The sequence below is a fragment of the Leuresthes tenuis genome, unplaced genomic scaffold (assembly GCF_036924035.1).
Source record: "Leuresthes tenuis unplaced genomic scaffold, fLeuTen1.0.hap1 SCAF_19, whole genome shotgun sequence".
NCBI classification, from domain to species: Eukaryota; Metazoa; Chordata; class Actinopteri; order Atheriniformes; family Atherinopsidae; genus Leuresthes; species Leuresthes tenuis.
The window spans coordinates 26885359-26890559 of record NW_027325373.1 but is presented as its reverse complement, the minus strand read 5'-3'; the positions used below and the strand labels follow the sequence as shown (position 1 = coordinate 26890559).

Below are 5201 nucleotides of genomic sequence, written 5' to 3'. Positions count from 1 at the left end.
TTTTCAGACATTTTCACCACCCATGATCAGTAGAACTGCAGAAAAAGTGCCTACTTTACTGGATATGTTTACATGCCACTGACTGTCCTGTTTGTTGCATTGTAAGATATAAAATGTCAGGCAAAATGTAATGAAAAGATTTGCATTGATGAGTCTAGTCCTTACCGTTTGTTTTCAGCCGAATTTTCAGCACAGAGAAAGAAAGTCTTAAACTCATCAGATGGAGGTTTCAGCTCTATAGTGGACTTTTTAGAGCCATAGGGCTGCTCCCGCACCATGTAACCCTGAAGATAGATCCCACCTAAACATAATGAGAAATGTAAAAACTCAGTCAACAACTCAGATATAGGAAGCCCAATCCCCCCAAATATACCACACATTGACAACAACATAATACATGAATAACAAAAGTATACTGTACTACCTCTACGTTTCAGCAGTAGTTATATCGATTATATTGACAGGGCAGTTCAAGAGCAGTTCAGAGCAGTTCCCAGCACAGAGCAAGTCTTCTTTATATTTTTTTAGTTTCTTTGAGTCTCTGGCTCTGATGCTGCTGCCCCAACAGATGCTCCAAAGCTGATCTGCTCTGTCCATTCTTGAGGACAGTGTTAAAAAAAAAAAACCCTCCAACATTATCTTAGAGTTATATAGAACTCTTTACACAAGATTTCTGATTAGTTGTACTGTATCTTTGAAAACAAAAATAAGAACATTCTTCAAATGTTGCACAAAGGATGGCAGGTTTAACCACTGGACAAGCAAAATTAGGATTTAAATGATTAATTATTTAATTAGTTAGGACTGAAGATACAACTCGTTGTTGTTAGTTGTTGTTTTGAAACTGAAAGTCAGATTTCAAACTTGAAATGTGAAGATAAAATAAAAATTGTATATAAAAAAAGAAGAGCAGCAAAAAATATTTAAATTTGAACTTAATTTATATATATAACTATTATTAATTATTATTTATCTTATATATATTCTTTTTATCACAAAGTGCATATTGGATAGAATACGTTATTTACGAAGCAATCATAGTCTTACATGTTTTCTAATATACAAAAATAAAGTAAAAAGTAAACAACCACGGCAGCATCATCAAACTTAACTGGATTGGAAATAACAATTTGACGGAATTCCACACAACCTGGGTACTGTAGCAAAGCAAACAAACAAAATAAAGCTGATCTGGAGATTCAAGGGACATCAACAGCAGCAAAAACTAAACAGAAACCCCTCATCCGATATCAGATGAAATGAATAGCATATGACAGGAACAGGGACCCGATTACCGTCAGTATCATCACAGAGTTGTCCTGAGAAATCATTCATATTGTAACATTGACCTCTCTCAAGTCATTCAGGTATTTTAGGATTGGCTCCCATACGTTATCAAAAATTTCCCATCTGCCTACATTTTTACATTTAAGTTTCTCCATATAAAGGGTCTCACTAAGCTCCCTCATCCATATTTTAATTGAAGGTACATTATCCGACTTCCAATGTCTTAAAATAAGTCTTTAACCAAAATGGCACCAAAACATAAAGTCTGTTGTACAGACTTTGTGCTGTTAGAGTAAAGACAATGGCCCCCAGGATCCCAGAATGGCCACCAAGGGGCAGGGTGCACACAACCTATTAAATACCTTTTGATTAAAAATCAAAAATTGAAGACCAGAATGAGTGAAGACTGGGACACGTCCAAAGTTGATGAGTGAGTGCTTCAACCCGATTCCTGCAATTGCTACACAAGGATGATACATTAGCATACATTTTGTTAATTTGTAGCTTTGAGTAGTGTAATCTATGTATTATTTTGAAATTAATCAGTTTATGCCTGACATTAATAAATTTAACATTAGTACAGCAGCTTTAGAAGTATCTTTAGAACCTGATTTGTATTTAGACAGCTTCTGCCCAGTTGGTCTCTCTGAGCTAACAACAGCAATAGTCTCTTCTAAGCCACCAACTTATGTTATGTTGTTATGTTTCTGCATTTATCAGACGCTTTTATCCAAAGCGACTTACAAATGAAGATATAACGAGCTATATAACAAGCTAACAATAAACTACATAGAAGAAACCCACTTGTCTGACTCTGTCAGAGGGGACAGAGTAGAGATAGGGTGCAGGCATAGAAGGAAGAGCAGAAAGATAAAGTGCAGAGATAGAGGGGGGAGGGAAGTACAAGGTAAGTGCTGGGATAGGAGATGCTCTCTGTAGAGCTGGATCTTCAAGAGTTTCTTGAAGATAGACCCCTGTTCTGGTAGCGCGAAAGGCGGGGTACACCCTGGACAGGTCGCCAGTCCATCACAGGACCTATATCCAATCTGCCTTTTTTGTCTAAAGTTCCTGAAAAAATAGTTGCAGTTCAACTTTGTGATCATTTACATAGAAATAATCTGTTTGAAGAGTTTCAGTCAGGATTCAGAGTGCATCATAGCACAGAAACAGCACTGGTAAAAGTTACCAATGATCTCCTGTTAGCTTCTGATAGCGGACTTGTTTCTGTACTTGTCCTGTTGGATCTCAGTGCTGCATTTGATACGATTGATCACAGCATTCTGTTACAGAGACTTGAACATGTTATTGGGATTAAAGGAACTGCATTAGGCTGGTTTAAATCATATTTAGATTAGATTCGATTCGATTAAATTTTATTGTCATTGTCATTGTATTGTCATTGAGTATGGGTACAGAGCCAATGAAATGCAGTTAGCATCTAACCAGAGGTGCAATATACAGTAAGAGGGATGAAATTGATCAGTATCCTCTGCCACACTTCAGAAGTGGACATTTCCCAGACCCACAAAGTATCCCACACAGCTGTTCACTTCAACATGGCGTTCATCCTACCTATGTTTAACTGGTGTATGTGCTCTTATCTGGATACTTGTATTTTTGTGTATTTATTAAAGACTTTAGTTGCAGCCAAAGCATTGTTCCAATTAAAAGTGCAAATCGAGACAAGAGCACTCCAAATATTCAGATATGCAGCCTACTTGCTCTGCCTATATAGACGAGGCTCACTGGCTGTGACGACTGCTCAGCGCAAGTCTAACGCAGAAACCTAAGTCTCATCTCTGCTATCATTTGCCATGGCCTGTTATGTGTTTGTGATGGGTAAACGTGAGATACACTCCACTGGTGGTTGCAGCAGGTAAAACTCAGGCGTCAGAAGAATTCGGCAAGGCCATAAAGAAGGATTTTCAATTGGGCTTTGAGGAAGTTCTGGCAAACCATTTGATGTCTCACAAAGGGAAAGCAGGGCTCATCTCAGGTTGCGCTAGTTCTGGGTGGGGAACAGCTAACCCAAACTGGGGTTTTTAGTCAGGCTGTGGAAGGAAAACTTCAGCTACCATGATTTCCACTGGTGAGGGAGTCTGAGGAAGTGGGGGAATACTCACCCACCATTTTGGCAGAGGTTGCTGAGATAGTTAAAAATCTAGCAAGCCACTGCTCTTTTTATTTGCTTTTGTTTTCCTTTTCTCCATCATCTTGTAAAAATAATACAAATAATTATTAAGAAATTAAATCGATGGATAATTTATGCTGGTACTACAAATCAGTGATGGGAATTTTCCTGCACTGTGTATGCTATTTAAATTAAATCATTCTGGGTAAAAGTTTAGAGAGTCCTGACTTGCTGTTGAGAAGTTTCTGTTGATGAGTTTCTTTACCTATTCCTCTAACAGAGCAAGGATAAATAAAAACATACAACACGGACAGCACACCCTGCTGGAAAAACATGGTTACGTAACCTGTGAAATGGCTGAAACTTTGAAATCTTTCATAGATACGTACCATGTGCATGAGTTGCACGGATACCACTGTACAAGTAGAGGCATCCATCCTTAAGAACGCAGTAGTGCTGTACCCATGTGTCCTTGCTTTTGTCCATTTTGTGAAGCAGTCCTAGACAGTCTGGATTTTTTACAGCCAATGGAGGCAGATTAAAGTTGTGTCTCGTGACATCCACCCACACATGGTTCTGAAATATGAGAGTCAATAAATTAGATTGGTGTTAACCTGAGAGCCACATATGATGGGTGATAACCTAGCATGATCAGTCTGACATATTCATTCTAATCCATCTCTGTGATTAATATAACAGTCAAAATTATCAGCAGATGCAAAAAGTTTATATTCTAAGGCCCCTTTAATATAGAACAGATATCAAAGTTACCTGTGTGATTGGATATATGGCCTTTTCCATAGTTTCAAGCCACCTAAAGTCACAAAGACATCAACATTATAATCTCTCTTGAAGTTTCAGATTAACTTGAAAAAATTGTACATGGCTATGAATGACCAATCAGGCTTTTTCACACCATCTCAAGCAATGTGTGGACCTTTTTGCTATTTGCACAAAGTACAATTTTGAACGGAAACATATATAATTAAAGAAATCTACAATTCTGTTTGGTTTAGAAAGTTTTTACTTTTTACTTACCTTTTCATTTCTTGGTTGGAAGTTGCACAGAGAAAGTACACTCGATTACCAGACTGAGGGCGGCACTTGAACACAAATGGTTTTCCCAGGGAATGATCTGGACCCACCTCAGCCCCTTCCAGCTTTATTGATGACAAAGCACGTCTCTTTCCTTCATCCTGTAAAGAACATGGAGTAATGTCAAATTGAAACTTGTTTAATTTATGTTTAGACACTTATTTTTAGAAATTGGGGTACATGGTCTCCTTCTGCTTACCCGTTTGTGTTTGTAGTAGTAAAGGCAGCAGTCATGTGTGAGTACAAACCACCTCTTCCTCCACCCTTTAATCAGACCAGACTGGGTACGCTTATGTAGGTAACCACGACATGGTGGCCTAGGTGTGTTTGGACCACGAGCAATGTCTGATCCAATAGTCAAAGTTAAAACATCTGGACCTATAATGTTAACAACATTGAAGTTTACTTGAATATTAGGCTTTTATTATACATGGAGGTCAGCCTGATTATTATCGATTATTAGGCCTACAGCATACCTTGTCTTGCTAAATTAGCAGCCTCAGAATGAGGAATGCTGGTAACATCAATTCCATTAACGGCAAGGACGTAGTCTCCTACCATCAGCCCTGCTTCCTCAGCAGCTCCATCTGAAACAAATAAATCATAACTTCAGCTTTCTGAGCAAAATTAAACATCTGCACTTAGCAACATAAATGGTAACAACAATAATGGAAGATATAAGCGAAAA

General features: G+C 38.1%; 1 long non-coding RNA gene across 1 annotated transcript; it reads right to left on the bottom strand.

Annotated features, from left to right (window-relative positions):
• Positions 1 to 3811: 3811 nt before the first annotated feature.
• On the bottom strand, positions 3812 to 4881 carry LOC140276528 (uncharacterized). The gene is made up of 4 exons (XR_011909035.1): positions 4713 to 4881; positions 4457 to 4614; positions 4190 to 4232; positions 3812 to 3994 (listed from the first exon to the last, which is right to left on the bottom strand). It is a non-coding gene; the product is annotated as an uncharacterized lncRNA (long non-coding RNA).
• Positions 4882 to 5201: the final 320 nt, after the last annotated feature.